The sequence below is a fragment of the Vicia villosa genome, unplaced genomic scaffold, assembly GCF_029867415.1.
Source record: "Vicia villosa cultivar HV-30 ecotype Madison, WI unplaced genomic scaffold, Vvil1.0 ctg.001470F_1_1_1, whole genome shotgun sequence".
In the NCBI taxonomy this organism is placed as follows: domain Eukaryota; kingdom Viridiplantae; phylum Streptophyta; class Magnoliopsida; order Fabales; family Fabaceae; genus Vicia; species Vicia villosa.
Window position 1 is genome coordinate 289,063 of NW_026705628.1, and position 22,779 is coordinate 311,841.

Genomic DNA, 22,779 nt, shown 5'->3' on the forward strand with positions numbered 1-22,779 from the left:
GAACAAAGATGCATAATTATGATGGAGGGAAGGCGACATACGTTAAATCCCCCACCAAAGGGCAAAAGGATCATAGATTTTCTATATCAATTTACAGACTTTGGAGGTTGTAAACGGTGTGATACTATCCTTAGTAAAAGCAAAAGAGGTTCAGTCAAAGGAAACTCATGAAGTTCCGTTACGACGAAAACCCACCGCTAACAGTTTATTCCCGACAAATTTGACATGCCCAAGGAAAATTCGAGGTTACCCTTCACTTCTACAAGTTCATGAACTAAGGAGTAAAACAAGGTCAGTGGATCTACAAAGGAGATTGTCCCTAGGATCAATAGGTGTTTACCATGCTCAGAATTTCAACCCCTACGATCATTAAGTGTCACTCAGGATAAAAGTTGTACCTTCGGATTAGCAATTCTAATTGGATGACCATGTAGGTTTTGGAGTCAATTCATTCACTCGCTACTACGACTTTCCACTCGCACACTTCTATGCTATTTTCAATTTCAAATTTAGGATTATTAACAAACTTAAGGGAGAATGATGAATACAAATAACTAAATCTCGCTAAACGCATGCTTTCAAGGTAAGACCGAGCCGACGATGTACATGCATTATTTCAATTCCTAAACAATGGAGATATAAGGATGTTAATCCCTCGTCACCCCCCTCGAGCCAGGAGTTGGAGTTTGTTTCTACTTTTCAAAAAAAACCTTGATTTCAACCAGGGGCAGGGTAGACTTCAATTAATTCAATGGTGTATTTTGGTTGTCAAGAGAATCAGTCAATCCAAGCAAGGATTCAAGCAAAGGATCAAGCAAAGGTTCAAGCATATCATATTCCTCGCGTTCATCCAAGATTGAGGAAGCAATGGAGATAACATTCACAACATCTTCTTCCTCAATACATCATTCAAGATCGAGGACGTATCAAAGTCAAAGCTTACAAATCAAAGTCAACATGGCAGTCACAATACTCAATATCCAAGGACCAGTATTTCCAAAGGACCAGTCAAAGAAAAGGAGAAAAGCGCCCGCTAAGGCAAAATGGAAAATTCCATGAAAGAAAACAAAATGACTTAGGCAAAAATTAGGGCATCCCGATGGGCCAAATTCAAAGGAATTGGCTCATGAAAAAATAAGGGATAGAAAAAAACAAAGGCGAAATACAAAGGATAATCTTGTGACTGCTAAATCATAGAAGCTTCCCAACAATTGCTTGGATCTTTACAACATTTTTCATCGGTGCTTGGATCTCTACTAAAGCTTCTGCTCAACACCACAACTGCAACGATTCTCTTACAAACAAAGCACATTCATTGGATTAGGCGAATTCTTAGGATTTGGAGAACATCAAGGAGAAAGGGGTGGGTTAAATAAATTTTGAGCCTTATATCCATTGTTTCTTAAAACCGTAAACCAGGCCAAGTTACAACATTCAAAAGTCCTAATTGAGGCAAGGTTAACCATGAAAGCATATTAAGTAGGATTTTGTTATACTGACTCCTAGGTTTGTTAAAACTATTTCTAATCACTACGTTTCTTCAAACGTTCATTTCTAAATCATCCAGTCCTAATTCATAACAGACTTCGATTCCAAAACTTGCATACGCACTTGCATTGGAGTTACTTCCCAAAGGGTATAACGTCATCTATGAATATACACTTAGCATCAAGGAGATCTCGAAATTGGTTAATCAAGGACGATCACTTCTAATAAAGACCTTTGCATGGGGGAGCCACATCTAGAGGGTTCTCCTAAACAAGGTCAAAATTTCAAGGATCACATGGGCATGCAATCAAACATCCTATTCACTAGGGGCATTCTTTCTAAGGACCAATCAACTTGGGGCACACCTCGAAGCAATAACAAACAGGGGCATGTCAAACATGGGAAAAATTCCAATTCAAAAGGATAGAACACTATGGATAGCCCTCCATATCCTGAGATCAAGGGCATACCCTTTAATCTAAACGTCGAAGCATATGACAAGGTTATTTCTCGGGGCACTTCCTTCTTGGCGTGGAGATCATAGGCATCTTTTTCCATTAAATATTGGGGAAATGGATATCAAATCCATAAGACGCACAACAAAAGGAAAAGGTGCCTTCATACTTTACAACCTCGAATCAATCTTTCTCCTAACTACGATCTTCAAAGTTCAAGAAACAAGTATTGGGAAATCGCGCTAGCATCCAACAAACCTAAAACTCCAGCAAGCTATATACGCTTTGGTTATCAACAGCCTATCATTAGAGCATCATGCAAATACATATAAATCATGCATTACATACATTGGTTGATACATTACACCGTACCTTTTTAGGTAGTCTTCTTTAAGACAAATCTCACGATCCTTTCTAGGAGCCTCCTTAAGCCGTCTTATTCAAGACGAATTGTCATCTTTTTCAGGAACCTCTTCAGGTAGTCTTCTTTAAGACATTCGTTTGCTAAAGACCTTTCTAGGTAGTCTTTTCTAAGACATTCATTGTCCTTTCTAGGAACCTCTTCATGTGGTCTTCTTTAAGACATTATTTTTCTAAGAACCTTTTTAGGTGGTCTTTTTAAGACAAATTTTCATATCCATTCCAGAAACCTTTTCAGGTAGTCTTATAGAATACATTATTTCGTTCCACTCATTACATCGATCAACATATGCATGAGCATAAGCATTATCCCATACATCAGAACATCCAAGTCATCACTCTGGTACTAAACCATACTATCCATCTGCTTCCCGGTAACCTTACCGATGACAGTAACCTTACTGTTGGTTTATTTCCAATCACCTGATTGACGCTCCCCGGTAACCTTACCGATGACAGTAACCTTACTGTTGGTTCATTTCCAATCACCTGATTGACGCTTCCCGGTAACCTTACCGATGACAATAAACTTACTGATGGCTTATTTCCAATCACCTTATTGACGCTTCCCAGTAACCTTACCGATGACAGTAACCTTACTGATGGCTTATTTCCAATCACCTGATTGATGTTTTCCAGTAACCTTACCGATGACAGTTACCTTACTGTTGGTTTATTTCCAATCACCCGATTGATGCTTCCCGGTAACCTTACCGATGACAGTAACCTTACTGTTTGGTTTATTCCCAATCACCTGATTGATGTATCCTAGTCACCTTACCGATGATAGCAACCTCGCTGTTTATTTCACTCATAAAATACATACATACGCATATCATCTAGCGCGTTCACATACTACAAAAGCCCAGTTTTCGACCCACGTATCGTGAGTTTCCAACCCTCGTGTTGTGATAGGTGTATTTTCCGACCCACGTGTCGTGAGTTTCCAACCCTCGTGTTGTGATAGGTGTATTTTCCGACCCACGTGTCGTGAGTTTCCAACCCTCGTGTTGTGATAGGTGTATTTTCTGACCCACGTGTCGTGAGTTTCCAACCCTCGTGTTGTGATAAGTGTGTTTTCCGACCCACGTGTCGTGAGTTTCCAACCCTCGTGTTGTGTGTAACACCCTGGATTTCCGCTTACCCCGCGGGGCTTCCGGCCTACCAAGCATGTCACCAGCTTAATCAATAATCCCCCCTAGGTCCGCTTATCGGCTGCCCAGGAAATATTGTTTTTGCCTTCCGCAGGAATCGAACCATGTACCTAGGGGTTAAGTACATATTCATAGCAATTCCTGCTACCAATTGAGCTAGTAGAACTGAAGCCGTGAGATCTTACTGAAGCCGTGGATCTTACTCGGAAAGAGGCTGCTGATATCTTCACCCTCCCTTCGTGCTTTCTTCAGCCCAGATTCTTCGAAGGTGGACCCTCCTTGACTATTCCGCGTGCTGAATCTCTGCACATTGAGGGTTTGGAGCCCTCTATTCGTCAAAGGTTCCTTGTGCAAGATGCTTCGGCCATGGTTCGGCTTCTAGAGATGGCTACCCTCTATGCTCGCTCGGCGCCTTTTTCCGCGGAAGCAGCGAGGTTGCTTCAGGAACAGGTCAAGATAAAGGCCTCTGCCTTGGAGGAGAAGGACCAGCTGCTGAAGGAACAGGGCGAGGAACTGGACGCGGTGAAGGCTCGGCTGAATGAAAGGGAGGCTGCTCTGGTGGACGTGCAAGGTCAATACACCTTGCTCTCCAGGACTTTGTATGGAACAATGTTGTCTTCCTCGGTTAAGGAGGCCTCTCTTCGCCGTTCTCAGGCTCCTGCTAAGGATGAGTCGGAAGAGGAGAGGGCTCTTTTAACCCGGACAGACTTGATTCAACATATCAGAGTCTTGGGGAGCGACTGCGTGGCGGTTGCCGAGGATACCTATCACTCCACTGTGGCCCAGCTTAAATTGAGGAATCTGGGGGTGGAGTTGGTGATCGAAGGTACCGGGCCTTACCATCATGTGGAGGGCGACCAGATTGTTTCTCCGGCCTTCAGGGAGGAGCCCGTGACGCAGGAAGCCGAGGAGGTCCAAGTCGAGAAAGGTGTTTGAAGATTTTCTTTGTCTAAGTGTGGGGCATGCGTGCCCGTATTTTGTAATGTTGTTTCTCTGGGGGGTATGCCCCCCATTTTGATTTTGTATGCACATTCACCAGCTCGGCCTAGATGGCCGTAGTTGGGCACATTTTCGGGTTTTTCCCCCGTTTTTATTTAAACGTACTTAGTTTTTAACGCTTATGTTATTTTCTTTGGAATTTGTGCGCATGCGTTATGTGTTTTTGGGAAACGTGTTATTGGTTCCTAACGTATTTTCTCTTTAAATGCTTTGTTTGCTTCCCGATGTTGCTGTTCCCCTTCTTCCTATATAAAAGGAGGTCTTATGGACCTCTCTTTCTTCATTTCTCGCAGGGATGGGTGGAGCTAACAAGAAGAAGGTATCCTCAACCTCGTGTTCCCGTGGAGTAAAAAAGGTGAAGGAGAAGAAGCAGGCTTCGACTAGTTCTGCTTCTCGTTCTCATGGCTCTCTTAGTTCAGATGCTCGTGCTCGAGCGACTGGTGTGAGAGTCGTGGTTGACGCTAATGGTTCTGAGACCGAGTGGGATGAAGATTGGTATCAGTATATTCACTCGGAAGAATTTTCAAATCGGGAGGAGTGAAGTGTTTTCTTTTCAATTGGTGTTTGTTTTGTAATTTTCACGAACGATGAATAAAAATTTCGTTGCTGTTCTTTTGTGTGTTTATTTTGCATTTTATGAAGATTTGCTCGACTTATAATGTACTGATTGCCAAGTGTGTGTAACCGTGGTCGATTGCCCGGGACATGTGCCTGGCGTTGGGTGAGTCTCAGATTTCGTTGTGCTGAGCTCCGGGGCTCATGGCGTGAACGGTCCCCTCGCGAGCGGGGCGTTCTGCCTTTGTGGTACATGATTACGACGGGGATGCTTGGTATTCGGACCCCCCAAAGGACAAGGAGTCTGTTCGATTAATAGAGTAGGCTTCTGTCGTTTTGTAATATTTATAGGTACTCGGCGCGTACCAAGCCGCACCTGTGGTTTTAACTGTAGTATTGTTTAAGTTTTTCAGCGTTCCAAGGTCGAGCGAGTTCTTCTCCTTGCAAATTCTCTAGGTAGTAGGCCCCGTTTTCTGTCCTTGCTGGGACGCGATAGGGGGGCTTCCCAATTCGCGTCCAGTTTGCCTTCTCTGGAATCTTTGTGGTTTCTTTTTAGTACTAAGCTGTCCACTTTAAATTCCCGTTTAATGACCTTCGCGTCATGTCTTAGGGCGATATTTTGCTTGAGTGAAGCTTCGCATAGAGCGGCCCCGGTGCGAATTTCCTCGACCAGGTCGAGTTCTTCCCTGATTGCCTTGATGTTTCCCTCTGTCTCGAATGGCTCTTCGATGCGTCTCGAGGGCACATGTATTTCGACGGGGATCACGGCCTCCGTTCCGTACGTCAGTCGAAAGAGGGTCTCCCCGGTGGTGGAGTGTGGGGTGGTGCGATAGGCCCACAGGACGCTGTGCAGCTCTTCTACCCATCCCCTTTTTATCTCGTTTAGTCTTCTTTTGAGGCCCCTCAAGATTACTCTGTTAGTAGCCTCTTCTTGCCCGTTCGTTTATGGGTGTTCGACCGACGCGAAATGTTGCTTCGTTCCCAATTTCGTGACGAACTCTTGGAAGCGTCCATCTGTGAACTGGGTGCCGTTGTCGGTGATGATAGCCAATGGTACCCCGAACCGGACGAGGATGTTTCTTTTGTAGAAGCGGAGTACGTTCAAGGATGTGATTTTGGCCAATGGCTCGGCCTTGATCCACTTGGTGAAATAGTCGACCGAAACTATTAGGTACTTGTTTTGATTACCTCCGGTCACGAATGGACCGAGGAGATCCATCCCCACCACGCGAACGGCCAGGGAGATGATAAGGACTTGAGTTCGTTGGGGGGTGCGAGGTGCATGTCCCTGAAACATTCGCATTTGTCGCATTTCTTCACGTATTATTTGGCGTCGTCTTGCATCGTCGGCCAATAGTAGCCTGCTCGGAGGGCTTTCCGAGCGAGGGATCTTCCTCCTAGATGTTGGGAATTGATTCCTTCGTGTATCTCTCGGAGTATGTGGGGGACTGTGCCCTCGTCTATACATTTGAGGAGAGGTTTGGAAAATCCTCGTCGGTAGAGGCGATTTTCGACTAAGACGTACGAGCAGGCTCTCCTTCGGATGGTGGAGGTCTTTTTTGGATTGGTGGGCAAGATGTCACTTGTTAGGTAATCGTATACGGGAGTCATCCAACCGGACGTGTCCCCAATTGCGTTCACGAGTGATAGTGAATATGGGGTCTCGGTACTGGGTTTTGGCAATATTTCCTGGATTACGGATTTGTTACCTCCCTTCTTTCTCGTGCTCGCCAGTTTTGATAGGACGTCTGCCCGAGCGTTGTGTTCCCTTGGGATGTGTTTTACTTTGGCGCTCCTGAATCGGTCCAGTCCTTATTTTACGAGGGCCAAGTATTCGGTGAGGGTTTCGCTTTTGACCTGATATTCGCCCGAGATGTGGGATGCGACCAGTTGAGAGTCGGTGAACACCTCAATGTCTTCGGCTTCTAAGTCGTTTGCGAGGTGCAGCCCGGCCAACAGGGCCTCATATTTTGCTTGGTTGTTGGACGTTGGGAATGATAATGAAAGGGATACCTCTATGAGGGTTCCTTCTCCATTTTCAAGAATGATCCCAGCTCCGCTGCCAGTTGAGCTTGAAGCACCGTCCACGTATAAGGTCCATCTTCGGGCGTTGTTGTTTGTTGTTACGGGGAAGACCATTTCGGCTACGAAATCTACCAAGACCTGTGCTTTAAGGGCTTTTCTTCCTTCGTATTTGATGTCGAACTCCGCAAGTTCCAACGACTACCAGAGCATTCTCCCGGCCATGTCAGGGCGTGCCAGCAATTGTTTTACGGGTTGCTCGGTTCGCACGACTACTGTATGTGCTAGGAAATAGTGTCTGAGTCTTCGGGTTGCGGTTATTAACGCGAGTCCGACCTTTTGGATCTGTTGATATCTGATCTCGGGGCCCTGGAGTGCTTTGCTTGTGAAGTAAATGGGTTTCTGGCCTTCCGGGGTTTCTCGTATCAAGGCCGCGCTGACGGCCTCGATGGATACGGCGAGATAGAGGTATAAGATTTCTCTGGCTTCCGGCCTAGATAAAACTGGTGGGCTGGATAGTGCCCGCTTGAGGTGGGAGAGGGCGCGTTCGCACTCTTCCGTCCATTCGAATGCGGTCTCTTTGCGCAGGAGTTTGAATAGTGGCAGGGCATGCTGCGCGGATTTGGCCACGAACCTGGATAATGACGTGAGCATGCCGTTCAAGGTTTGGATTAACTTTTTCAAATTTGGAGTGGGCAAGTCCGAAAAGACCCTGCATTTATCCGGGTTGGCTTCGATTCCTCTTTCTGTTAAGTAAAAGCGGAGGAATTTTCCTGCGCGGACGCCGAATGTGCATTTTTCCGGATTGAATCTCATTTTACACTTTCGGGCTTGCTCGAAAACCTTTTTAAGGTGGGCGGCGTGATCGGTTTCCCTTTGGGATTTGACGATCATATCGTCCATATAGGCTTCGAGCATATCGCCTATCTCTGTTCGGAATACTTTGTTCATCATGCGCTGGTATGTCGTGTAACAGCCCGAATTTTATTATTTGGCTAACTAAATTAAATAAGGATTTATTTACTTAATTTGGACGAAGTTTGATAATTAATTGGATCGTCGGTGTTATTGAAAATCATGTTCGGATTATTAAGTGAAATTGGAATTTATTCGGTTAATTGAAGAATTAACTAAGTGGAATATGTAGAGAAATAATATTAAATATAATATTATTATTGGAATTTATTTAATTGAGATAAAGTCGGATTTAATTGGATTAATCAGAAAGTATTATTAAAGGTAATAATATTATTTGTTGGAGCATAATTATTTATTGAACTACTCTATTTTATTGAATTGGGCCTAATTAGTTAGGAATTGGAATTATATGGGTTAAGCCCAATATGAATAATATAGTAAGGGTTGGAAGAGTAGAGGTATCATAACTTTGTTCATTTGCAAAAGAAGAGGAGAAAGGAGACTAAGAGAAGAAGAAAGGGGAAGAACAACAAGGGGCAAAAGCTAGGGTTTAAAGCACATTGAAGAGGTAAGGGGGAGAATCCTTATTATTATGGGTTAGTATAATTGAGTCAATTGGTAGATTAACATGATTAGATTTGTTGTTGGTTGAAATTTATAAAAAAAAATTGATGTTAGAAAAATGTTTAGGTATTAGAAATTGATACATTGGTGAAATTAGGGGATGATTGAGAATCACTAATTGGCATATATTGATACTATATCAATGTAGATACTGTAGCATGATCTCTTTCTATCCCATATATTGATATAAAAATGGCGATGTATATATGTCCATTACTGTGATGCGGTTTCAGCTTCCATGTGCCTTGCTGTAGTTTTTTTTTACTGTAGCTTACTAGCATCGCATGTTTATATATATTGTGTCATGGTACATATAATGGAAAACTGAAAGACAAAATAATTGAATCCTCTTAATACTCTAGAGGTATAGACACAATGGAAAAAGTGAGTGGTATGTAGGATTTCCAATTACTGTAGCAGAACACATATATTGGAAAATTAAATTGAATTAGTGGTTCAACCTGTAGCGTTTTCTTACTGTGGCTTGTTTAATTTATATCCTTGTTTTTGCTAGTTACTGTAGCGGACGTGTGTATATATATATATATATATATATATATATATATATATATATATATATATATATATATATATATATATATATATATGTGTGTATGTATAGATGATGGAAATTGTAAATGAAGTAGTTGCTCCATCTAGATACTGTAGCGCAAAAACATATACCCCTTTTTCCTGTTGTTACTGTAGCGCAAACATTTAACACATATATCCCTTGTTTCTATTCTGTTTAATGTTTATGTGCTGCTAGTTTACATGTTGGCACACTTTTATATATAATGGGACATGAAATGAAATATAATTGAATTGATAAAACAGTAAGTTATAGAAAAATGAATTTGCAAAATAGTCCCGTTTGTCCGAATAGCGGAATTAAGCGGTATAATTAGTTGTCCGGAATTTGATGAAAATTTACGTGATAGCTAAGTTAAATTAGTAAGTTAACATGGTAGTGTTATTTTGTTGAAATGGTAATATTTTACGAACCGACCGAATTTGTGTGGAATTGATTTTTATGTTAAAAGAGTAGCAATTGTAAAGATATGCCTTGAACACTAGGATATTAGAAATAGGCAATGGAAAATAGAATTGAGATTTTTTTGAAATTAATATAAGTGATATTAATTGATAACTAATAGTTGTATTAATAGTATTGAGCCTAAATGTTGGATATACTCGAAATTGAATTGACTATCCGTTTTGTCGGTGAATTACGGTGAATTGAGTATTCGTCCGTAATTGCATTGTGGATTGAATATGTTTATGTTGAAAATGATATATGCATATGCCAATGATATTGTCTTGATGTGGATCCTCTGTGGTTAGTTGGTTAGCATTAAATTAATGATTAATTGCTTGATGTTGAAAGTGTGTGTTCATGTATAATTGGTAAAATGAGAATTAACATGAGATAGTGTGGTTACTAGTGTTAATTGGATTGTGTGAATCGTAATTGATTAATTGGCCTCTTATATGTTAATGATGTGTGTGTGTTTGAATGTTGTGTACAATTGGTGGATAATTCATAGAGTTGAATTATTGTGATATGCGGAAAGTTAAGATGGTAGAGATGATCTTAATTGCATATGTTTGTTAACATTGTACATACATTCATATCATGGTGTGCCTTGAAACAAAGGTGGTTTGCTTTGAAACAAAAGCGAGGCTTAGATTCTAGAGTGAATCGGAAGCGGTAAACTATATGTTTACATTTTGGTGGGCTTTGGTCTTGTCTGGATCGGAAGCGTGGCTTGGATTCTAGATATTGAATCGGAAAGCGGTGAAACATTGGGTTCACATTACGGTACCACATGCATAGCGTCACATATCTTGCATTGAGTCACATTAGAATTATGCGATAATTGATTATGTGAAGTTGATGTAGTCGTGATGTGTGTATGAGCTTGATAATTGAAATGAGTGATGTTTGAATACATATTTGATAAAATGGGTGAATATGTGATAACTATGATTGTGTACTTAATTGAGAAATATAATAGTAGAATTGAAATATTATACTATTCAAGCTTGTTGTGTACTCGATAACATGTGAAATATGGGTTGATTACTATTATCTACATGGTTATACATAGTATGATTAATTACTTGAAGTGTTGATTTAACCATTGTATTCCGTTATACTTTCTTCATAATGGTTTGTATTCTCACCCTTCTGTTTTAATGTTGCCCTCGTTTGGCGACATGCAGGTTTGACGATTAGTAGCTTGCGCGTGACCTAGTCGGAGGTTCTTCTGAGTTTGCTTGGTAATTAAGTAGCGAGTCAATGCTCTGGTCATGTAACACTGGGTAGCTTAGATGTTGAACTCATGTTCTAATTGTTTATGTATTTTCTTATAACTTGTGAACCTGTTTAATTGGTTACTTGTTGTTGAAAGGCTTTAAGCCAAATATTATGATTATGGTTATCTTATGAGTTGTTTATGGAGATATGATCATGGTATGGGACATGTATCATTTATATGAAACACATGAGTATTACTTTCCGCTGTTAATGCATATTTTGGATGAATTATGATTATATGTCAGGTGTTATTTGAAATGACCAGGTGTATTGTATTTTGTGGATAAATGTTGTCGGTTTTTAAAAGCTTTTTTTTAGTTTTTGAAAACGTCGATGTGACGCCCTCTTTAATTATATGCATGCTTATTCTCTGATTATATGCTTATTATTTATGGGGTAAAAAGGGGTGTTACATTAGTGGTATCAGAGCATGGTCGACCAGTTGGTCAAGGTTATTAATGTCTTTTATCCTGTTGTATTTGATTCGTGTATCTGACACGATCGATACTGTTTTGTCTGGTTGTTTGGTTGTTTAGGACGATGGCTACGGGAAGGAATGTTGACATTAATGTTGAGGCAATGATGAGGTGGACTGGTGCGATTGGACAAGCGCCGCGAAAGAATGTCGGTTATGGAGGAAAGGATGAGTTCCGTGCTTTTGGAGACTTTCGAAGGTGCAACCTGCCGATCTTTGAAGGAGGGTATGGACAGGACAAAGCGCACGCATGGATGAGAGAAATTGAGAAGACCTTTCAAGTCGTGAGTTGTACTGATGTACAGAAGGTACAGTTTGGTACTCACATGCTGACAAAAGAAGTTGACGTTTGGTGGAGTAATACTGTGCGGAGATTTGAAATAGAAGGTATTGAAGTTACTTGGACTCTTTTCCGTGATGCATTTTTGGGAAACTATTTTCCAGAAGATGTGCGTGGAAAGAAAGAAGTGAGGTTTCTACAGTTGAAACGAGGAGGAGAACAGTTCCGTGAGAAATCATATGATGACATGAGGGAACAATCTGGTATTGGCAAGAAGCCAAGTGGGGGAGGAGCTTCTATTCTGATTAAGTGCTACAGGTGTGGCGAGACGGGTCACAAAACTGTTGATTGTGGAGTTGGTTCGAGTAGGATTTGCTACAGTTGTGGTGAGCAAGGACACAATTGTGCCATGTGCGATAAGCCAAAGAAGGATCAAGCGAAAGGAAAAGTGTTTGCGTTGTCTGGTGCTGAGACTACTTCTAAGGATAAGTTAATCTGAGGTATGTGCTTTATTATTGATAATGGTGCAACGCATTATTTCGTTTTTTGGATTTTGCTATAAGATTGGATCATGTTTTATCTGTTATGCATGGAAGTGTAGTTATTGATACAACTGTTGTGGCTTTGCTTCTATTTCTTTTACGTGTTTGAATTATCCGTTGAGCATTTTGGTAGATATTTTGGGATTGATTTAGTTTGTTTTCCGCTAGACCAATTTGATGAGAATTTTGGTATGAACTGTTTGGAGTTGAAGCAAGTAATTGTAACTTTAAGAGAGATTTTGGGTATTGGTGTTTTAAGTGATTGCGAGTGCGAGTTCTGAAGGAACACTACTATGGTTTAGTAACGATGGTTTATGTTTCATTATGATTGTCGATTGTCTATTGACAAATTGAGGACTTGATCACCCTTAATCTATTGTTGATAGAAGGCGATATCGTATTGAACGAGATAGACTTGTCTTACTAACTTGGTAGCGTGTAAAGCGACTAAGGAGAAGTTGAAGAGTAGATTTGAGGAATTGTTTGAGAAGAGGTTCATTGTCTGAGTGTATAGTCATAGAGTTACCTTGTTCGTCGAGTAAGAAGAAAGAAGGTTCTATGAGGTAATGTTTCTTGAGGATATTTGATTCAAAGAGCGACAATGATCATGTTTAACATTTAAGGATTGTGTTATCGGTGCTGAAAGAGAAGAAGGTTATGTAAAGCTTTCTGAATGTGAGTTTTGGTTGGAAGAAGTGAATTTTCTTGGATATGGGGTTTCGAGTTTAGGTGTGTTGATGCAGATATCAATAAGTGGTAGCTTATGCTTCAAGGTAACTTAAAGTTCATAAGGGGAATTAGTCGATGTATGTATTGGAGTTGTTTGCCTTTGTGTTTGTTTTGGAATGTAAAAGGCATTGTTTGTTTGGATCGAGATTTGAGGTGTGTAGTGACTACAAGAGTTGAATATGAGGTAAACAATACGAGTAGAATTTCAAAGGACTTTAATCTTGGTTTGAATTACCATCCTGGAAAAGTGAAGGTTGTGGCCGATGCATTGAGTAGGAAATAATTTTATAAGTTATATTGAGGATTCAAGAACTAGAGATCGTTGGAAAGATTTAGAGGGTTGGGTTTGGTTGTGAAGCGACATATTCGTGTGTTAAGTTGGTATGTTGAAGCCTACTTGTGATATTTTGACAAGATTAGAGAAGGTTAGAAATCGGATTTTGCAATTGGTTGACAAGATGATATTGAGTAATCAAGGAAAAAAATGATAACTTTTAGATTGTCGAGAATGGTGTCATGAGATGTTGTGATCAAGTTTGTATTCCTGGTGGTTTGAATTCGGACAAAGAGAATTTGTGGATGAGGAACATCGTAATGATTTGAGTATTAATCATGGTATTAATGATGTATCGAAATTTGAGGAAATGTTTAGTGTTAAAGTATGAAGAGTGATATACCGAAATTGTGTATTTGAGTTAGACTTGTCAGAGATCGTTTAGTTGGTGCAACAATTATCTATTTTCGAGTGGAAGTGAGATAGTATCTCTATGGATTTGTTTTGAGATAGCCGAGGCATCGAATAATTGTGAAGTGAGTTGCGTCAGTGTGAATAATTGACGAAATGTGCTCGTTTTATTCCGATGAAGATGGATTATTCGATGAAGAGACTTACTAAGTTGCGCATCGAAAGGATTGTGTGTTTGCATGGTATTTCTTCGGATATTGGAATGACATCTCTTGAAGCTTTGTGTGGTCGTAAGTGTAGAACGTTTTGTATCGGTATGAATCGAGAGAGAGAGAGAGAGAGTGGATGTGGTTTTGGTGTTGAAATGGTTGTGTCGACTGAATTTTCGAGGACGAAAATATTTTAAGTGGGGGAGAGTTGTAACAGCCCGAATTTTATTATTTGGCTAACTAAATTAAATAAGGATTTATTTACTTAATTTGGACGAAGTTTGATAATTAATTGGATCGTCGGTGTTATTGAAAATCATGTTCGGATTATTAAGTGAAATTGGAATTTATTCGGTTAATTGAAGAATTAACTAAGTGGAATATGTAGAGAAATAATATTAAATATAATATTATTATTGGAATTTATTTAATTGAGATAAAGTCGGATTTAATTGGATTAATCAGAAAGTATTATTAAAGGTAATAATATTATTTGTTGGAGCATAATTATTTATTGAACTACTCTATTTTATTGAATTGGGCCTAATTAGTTAGGAATTGGAATTATATGGGTTAAGCCCACTATGAATAATATAGTAAGGGTTGGAAGAGTAGAGGTATCATAACTTTGTTCATTTGCAAAAGAAGAGGAGAAAGGAGACTAAGAGAAGAAGAAAGGGGAAGAACAACAAGGGGCAAAAGCTAGGGTTTAAAGCACATTGAAGAGGTAAGGGGGAGAATCCTTATTATTATGGGTTAGTATAATTGAGTCAATTGGTAGATTAACATGATTAGATTTGTTGTTGGTTGAAATTTATAAAAAAAAATTGATGTTAGAAAAATGTTTAGGTATTAGAAATTGATACATTGGTGAAATTAGGGGATGATTGAGAATCACTAATTGGCATATATTGATACTATATCAATGTAGATACTGTAGCATGATCTCTTTCTATCCCATATATTGATATAAAAATGGCGATGTATATATGTCCATTACTGTGATGCGGTTTCAGCTTCCATGTGCCTTGCTGTAGTTTTTTTTTACTGTAGCTTACTAGCATCGCATGTTTATATATATTGTGTCATGGTACATATAATGGAAAACTGAAAGACAAAATAATTGAATCCTCTTAATACTCTAGAGGTATAGACACAATGGAAAAAGTGAGTGGTATGTAGGATTTCCAATTACTGTAGCAGAACACATATATTGGAAAATTAAATTGAATTAGTGGTTCAACCTGTAGCGTTTTCTTACTGTGGCTTGTTTAATTTATATCCTTGTTTTTGCTAGTTACTGTAGCGGACGTGTGTATATATATATATATATATATATATATATATATATATATATATATATATATATATATATATATATATATATATATATATATATATGTGTGTGTGTATGTATAGATGATGGAAATTGTAAATGAAGTAGTTGCTCCATCTAGATACTGTAGCGCAAAAACATATACCCCTTTTTCCTGTTGTTACTGTAGCGCAAACATTTAACACATATATCCCTTGTTTCTATTCTGTTTAATGTTTATGTGCTGCTAGTTTACATGTTGGCACACTTTTATATATAATGGGACATGAAATGAAATATAATTGAATTGATAAAACAGTAAGTTATAGAAAAATGAATTTGCAAAATAGTCCCGTTTGTCCGAATAGCGGAATTAAGCGGTATAATTAGTTGTCCGGAATTTGATGAAAATTTACGTGATAGCTAAGTTAAATTAGTAAGTTAACATGGTAGTGTTATTTTGTTGAAATGGTAATATTTTACGAACCGACCGAATTTGTGTGGAATTGATTTTTATGTTAAAAGAGTAGCAATTGTAAAGATATGCCTTGAACACTAGGATATTAGAAATAGGCAATGGAAAATAGAATTGAGATTTTTTTGAAATTAATATAAGTGATATTAATTGATAACTAATAGTTGTATTAATAGTATTGAGCCTAAATGTTGGATATACTCGAAATTGAATTGACTATCCGTTTTGTCGGTGAATTACGGTGAATTGAGTATTCGTCCGTAATTGCATTGTGGATTGAATATGTTTATGTTGAAAATGATATATGCATATGCCAATGATATTGTCTTGATGTGGATCCTCTGTGGTTAGTTGGTTAGCATTAAATTAATGATTAATTGCTTGATGTTGAAAGTGTGTGTTCATGTATAATTGGTAAAATGAGAATTAACATGAGATAGTGTGGTTACTAGTGTTAATTGGATTGTGTGAATCGTAATTGATTAATTGGCCTCTTATATGTTAATGATGTGTGTGTGTTTGAATGTTGTGTACAATTGGTGGATAATTCATAGAGTTGAATTATTGTGATATGCGGAAAGTTAAGATGGTAGAGATGATCTTAATTGCATATGTTTGTTAACATTGTACATACATTCATATCATGGTGTGCCTTGAAACAAAGGTGGTTTGCTTTGAAACAAAAGCGAGGCTTAGATTCTAGAGTGAATCGGAAGCGGTAAACTATATGTTTACATTTTGGTGGGCTTTGGTCTTGTCTGGATCGGAAGCGTGGCTTGGATTCTAGATATTGAATCGGAAAGCGGTGAAACATTGGGTTCACATTACGGTACCACATGCATAGCGTCACATATCTTGCATTGAGTCACATTAGAATTATGCGATAATTGATTATGTGAAGTTGATGTAGTCGTGATGTGTGTATGAGCTTGATAATTGAAATGAGTGATGTTTGAATACATATTTGATAAAATGGGTGAATATGTGATAACTATGATTGTGTACTTAATTGAGAAATATAATAGTAGAATTGAAATATTATACTATTCAAGCTTGTTGTGTACTCGATAACATGTGAAATATGGGTTGATTACTATTATCTACATGGTTATACATAGTATGATTAATTACTTGAAGTGTTGATTTAACCATTGTATTCCGTTATACTTTCTTCATAATGGTTTGTATTCTCACCCTTCTGTTTTAATGTTGCCCTCGTTTGGCGACATGCAGGTTTGACGATTAGTAGCTTGCGCGTGACCTAGTCGGAGGTTCTTCTGAGTTTGCTTGGTAATTAAGTAGCGAGTCAATGCTCTGGTCATGTAACACTGGGTAGCTTAGATGTTGAACTCATGTTCTAATTGTTTATGTATTTTCTTATAACTTGTGAACCTGTTTAATTGGTTACTTGTTGTTGAAAGGCTTTAAGCCAAATATTATGATTATGGTTATCTTATGAGTTGTTTATGGAGATATGATCATGGTATGAGACATGTATCATTTTTATGAAACACATGAGTATTACTTTCCGCTGTTAATGCATATTTTGGATGAATTATGATTATATGTCAGGTGTTATTTGAAATGACCAGGTGTATTGTATTTTGTGGATAAATGTTGTCGGTTTTTAAAAGCTTTTTTTTAGTTTTTGAAAACGTCGATGTGACGCCCTCTTTAATTATATGCATGCTTATTGTCTGATTATATGCTTATTATTTATGGGGTAAAAAGGGGTGTTACATGTCGCACCAGCGTTCTTTAGACCGAAGGGCATTACGTTGTAGTAATAATTGCCCGATTCGGTCATGAAGGCCGTGTATTTCTTGTCAGTTTTAGCCATGGGTATTTGATTATACCCGGAATACGCGTCCATAAATGAAAGTAATTTAAAACCGGTGGAATTATTGACTAGTTTATCTATGTTAGGGAGAGGATAAGCATCTTTTGGGCAAGCCCTATTAAGATCGGTGTAGTCAGTGCACATGCGCCATTTTCCATTTGATTTTTTAACAAGTACAACATTGGAGAGCCAAGTAGTGTACTTGGCCTCAGATATAAACTTGGCCTCTAGGAGGTCTTTTACAGCTAGTTCGGCCGCAGCCATTTTTTTTGGTGATTGTTTTCTTTTCCTCTAAGCGATGGCCTTGCAGGAAGGGTCGATGGTCAGGTGATGGCAAGCCACTTCTGGGTCGAGTCCGGGCATCTCTGCAGCGCTCAAAGCGAATAGGTCGGCATTTTCACGGAGGCAAGCTTTGAGTTGTCTTTTGGCCAGGTCTGGCAGGTCTGATCCGATCTTGACTCCTCTGGTCGGGTCTTCTCCGAGGGCCACGAGTTCGAAGTCTCCGTCAGGGATCAGTCGGAGGATCCCTTCTGATGCGCCAGAGTTGATGTCCTGCTCAGGTTCTCCCAGAAAACGACTGTCGAGGTCGACAGTGTCGATGCGGGGCATAGATTTGTTGGTTTCTGAGATAGCGCTGGTCGCTGTCTTCTCTTGGGCTGGTGTCTTTATCGCGCTCAGGCCCTTGGCGGAAGCTTCGAAGGACCTCCTGGCTGCTTTGATGTCGCTGTTGAGTGTTGCTATTTGTCCTTTGGTCGTATAATATTTAAGCTTGAGGTGCACGGTCGAGGGGACCGCGATTAGTTCGGCCAGAGTGGGGCGTCCGAGGATGCACTGGTATATTGATAGGCAGTCGATGACCAGAAATTGGACTTTCACTGCCCTTGTGGCCTCTTCCGATGCGATCGAAACTATGAGTTACACGAACCCCCATGGCTTAGTTACCGTGCCATTGAATCCTTGTAAATTTGATCCCACGTATGGGGTAAGGTGACACTCGTTCAGCTGCAATGTTTTGAATAGTTGGGAGTACATGATGTCCACTGAACTTCCATGGTCGACCAATATGCGTCGCACATCAAAATTAGCCATCCGAGCTCGAATGAGGAGTGGGATGATCGCGTTAGGTGCTCCTCCGGGCAACTCTTCTTTGTAAAAAGATATTGAGGAAGGACTGCCTTTGGCGGGGTCGAAGGTCGAGGCTGTGCTCGCGCTGGCCGAGATTAGCTCGTCGAATTTGCGTTTTACGGATCCGACGGTCAGTTTGCTGAAACCCCCGCCGGATATAACCATTGCGGATGGGAACATCTCCCATGTGCTGTAGGAGGAGTTGGTGGTTGCCGCGTTGGCCCAGTCAGGGAGACAAAAATCTTCCGGCCTGGTAACGCTCATGGCCACTTGCATGGCGGGCGTATCTTCCGTCGGCTTTTCCTCGGTGACTGGTTTAGCTTCTCTAGCGGCCTCCTGCTTCTTCGCATATTACTTCAGATGTCTCTCCCTGATTAATATCTCTATGGCATCCTTAAGGTGGATGCAACCTTCGGTGTTGTGCCCGTGGCCTTTGTGGAATCGGCAGAATTTAGATTTATCCACGTTTGGTCGGGCGGGCATGCTCTTCGGGAATCGGAGCTTGCCATCTGAAACTCGGCGTCTGCGCATTCGTTCAAGATGCGCTCCCTTGAAGCATTCAGTGGGGTGTACTCTCGGAATTTCCCCGCAGGGGTTTTGTAGTCTTTAGGGTCCCGAGTCTTATCGTCCTTCTTTTTATCAGTTCCCCGACGAGACTCATCTTGGCGTGCATTTTTACTGCTCTATTCGTGCCTGGAATTGCGGACAGCGTGGGAGGCTTCTTTCTCCTCATACTGTATGTAGGCTTGGGCTTTGAGGAAGAACTCGTCAAGAGTGGCCGATGTTTCAATTCCGACAGCTTTAGCGAAGTCCGAGCGTGGTCGGAGGCCGCGCTCGAGCAAGAATTTCTTCATATGGGCAGTGGTGGATACTTGTACGGCTTCCTTATTAAATCTTTCTATGTACGCCCGTAGAGACTCGTCCTTTCCTTGGATAATGGCTTCCAAGGAGGCTTCTGACTTGGGGTGTCTTCTGGAGGCCGTGAAATGTCTGGAAAAAAGTTTTCCGAGCACCCTCCATGATGTGACGGACTCGTCGGGCAAACTTTTATACCAGGTCATGGCTCCTTTGCCCAGGGTGGTAGGGAACAAACGACATTTGATAGCATCGGGCACTCCTCTATAATCGAGAAGGGCGTCGATGTTCTCTATGTGTTCGTCCAGATCGGTGGTCCCGTCGTATGTGCCCAGCAGAGGTGGTTTTTTCGAGACCAGTTGGCAGGGGAGCTTCCAAGATTGCCTGGGACAGAGGACCATGGCGCTCCTCTTTGTTTAAAGTTAAAAAAAATTTATATAAAAATAAGTTTTGATATTAATAAATGTTAAAAATCATAATTTTTTTAAAATATTAATCAGAATAACTGAATAGAATATAGTTTTAAATTATTATAAAAATTGTGATTTGTTTAAAATTGTTAGTAAGCATTATTTGATGAAAAATAATGTTTGTTACTAAGAAAAAAATGGTATAAAATTTGTGATTTATTTTAAAGAAAAAATAATATTATATTCACTTTATGTAACTAATAAAACTGTTTTATGTTTAAAACAATACAAAATAATTCTCAAAATATGTATAAAAAATACAAAAAAACTAAATAATAAATATTTTGAACATAATAATTCAGTTGTGAATCAAATAAAATTTTATTTTAAAAAATAGTGCATTTTTTTTTAAATTAAGAATACACGTTATTTTAATTAAAAAAATTATAGTTTTATTAAGAAATGATAAAATAACATATTTTAAGAAATATTAGTAAAAATCACTTGATTTTTATTAATATTTTTTAAAAATACGTGAATTTTTATATTTCTTAGTAACAAATATTATTTTTCATCAAATAATGTTTACTAACAATTCTAAACAAATCACAATTTTTATAATAATATAAAACTATATTCTATTCAGTTATTCTTATTAATATTTTAAAACATTTATGATTTTTAACATTTATGATTTTTAACATTTATTAATATCAAAACTTATTTTTATATGAATTTTTTTTAACTTTAAACAAAATTTTTCTATTTTTTATGTAAATAAATTTATATTTTATTTACTTAATTAAAAGTTTTTTTTAATCTTGATGTTTTTTATGAAATATTTAGAATCACGTTTTTTATAAAATTGAAGTGTGATTTAATTGTTACAAAATTAGGAGAGATTTTATTTATTTTATGAGAAAAATAATAAATTATAATATGTTAAAATCAAAATTATTAATTACCAAAAATAGAATAAAACTATTTTAAGTAAGAATCATGAGTCACTAATTAAATATTTCTAACCATTAGATTAAAATAAAATTAAAGATTATTAATGAGTATAACTATAAGCGTAACATATTGGTGTAATTTGATCCCTCCTCTATTTATATTATTGAAATCTTTGTCTCTTCTCTCTTTTACTTTGTTATCGCTATTGTTAATATCTTGTACGTGTCTTTTCTGTTATTAATATTTGATTTTAGCCTGATTATTCTTTTATAAATATAAGAATTGCATGGCTAGCCATAGCATTGACCAACATATCAACTATAAGAATTACATACTCATTTTCTAAAATGACAAGATTTTGGTGTCTACAATCGATGTAGACTCTAACCTGCCCAATCTTCTTGATTGTCCATACCATGTTGAACAACTACTTCCTTGAGAAGTAATGTATAAAAGTCTTCTTTTTAGCTTGATGCTTGAATGCATCCCTTTCTTCAATATTATGTTGAATTGATGTTTGAGCTTGTGCTTACTCGTAAGAAGAAGTGGTCCAACTTTTGGTTAGATGATTGGTGTTGATGTTTGTTCCAACCGTTGAAGGCTTTAAGTGCCAATAACTTTATCTAATGCTTCACTTTATGTTAGCAGACACTGAATCACCCATACACTAATTTTTTTTTCTATGATAATTAAGTATTCTAAACATCCAACGTTTTAATGATGTTTCTACTTAATTCATTTTACGACCGCATATAGTGAGATACCAAATTAAATGTTTTCCTTTACTATAAATTATACTTAATTTTCAAATTTATTTGTACCAATACTACCATGTGTTTCACTTTCTGTCAACAGACAATGATCACATCAATGATGCATCATAGTATCGGACTCTTCTTTTATTTATCCATAATATTTTAATTAGGTATTCTTTGCAATTGCAACATGTATTTTTTTACATTAAAAACCACATATAAGACAATTTTATTTAAATTACTTTAAATATTTTCATCAAAATTTGAAATTTAGGACTCTAAAATTCAATTTACTTTTGAAAAGTCTTTAATGATATGTTTAGATGAATTTTAGTCCATGATTGATTTGATTTTATAAAATTATATTTTAGTTTTTAAAATTTAAAAACAAGAAAAAATTTTGATCGTAAAATTTTATAAAATTGTTTTTAAAATTACTCTATTAAAGAGTTTTAAAAACTAAAAAGCTAAAATAAATTTTAGAGGTTTTAGTTTTTTATTCGGTTTTGAAAATTATGAAAGAAGAAAAAACAAGGGAATATAGATTTTTTAATAATAACAAATTTGTAATGTATACTATTTTAAAATAATTTTTAAGAGTAAGATTATTAAATATTTCTCTTCTTTTATTTTTTTTCTTCAAAATTAATTTTTAAATTGGATTTATAAAATAGTTTTTAAAATTTTTTAATTTTTAAAAGTTATTTCATAAATTAATTTTAAAAACATTTTAAAAAAATATATTTCATTTAAATATTATTTTCAAAATATATAATATTACAAATTTGCTTTTCCCTTTTTAATTTTTAAAACTAAAAACCAAAACATGTAAATTTTATTTTAATTCTTATGTTTTTTAAACTCTTTTTTTAAAAATAGTTTTGTAAAATTAAGCTATTAAACAAATTATATAGGTTTTAAAGTTTACAAACTAAAATTCAATTTTATAAAATTATATCAAACATCAAACATGACTTAAGTGTTTTCAATGATTCTGAGTATTTTTTAATAATATATTTCAAACTCTTAATCAAATTTTCGGTTGTAATATGCATCGTATTAATCGAAATAATTATAATTATTACACGCGCAACCGCAACTGCAACCCCGTCTGTAAATGCAACTGTATTTTAATTTCCTTGTTTTTTCCCTTTTTAATTTTTAAAACTTAAAAC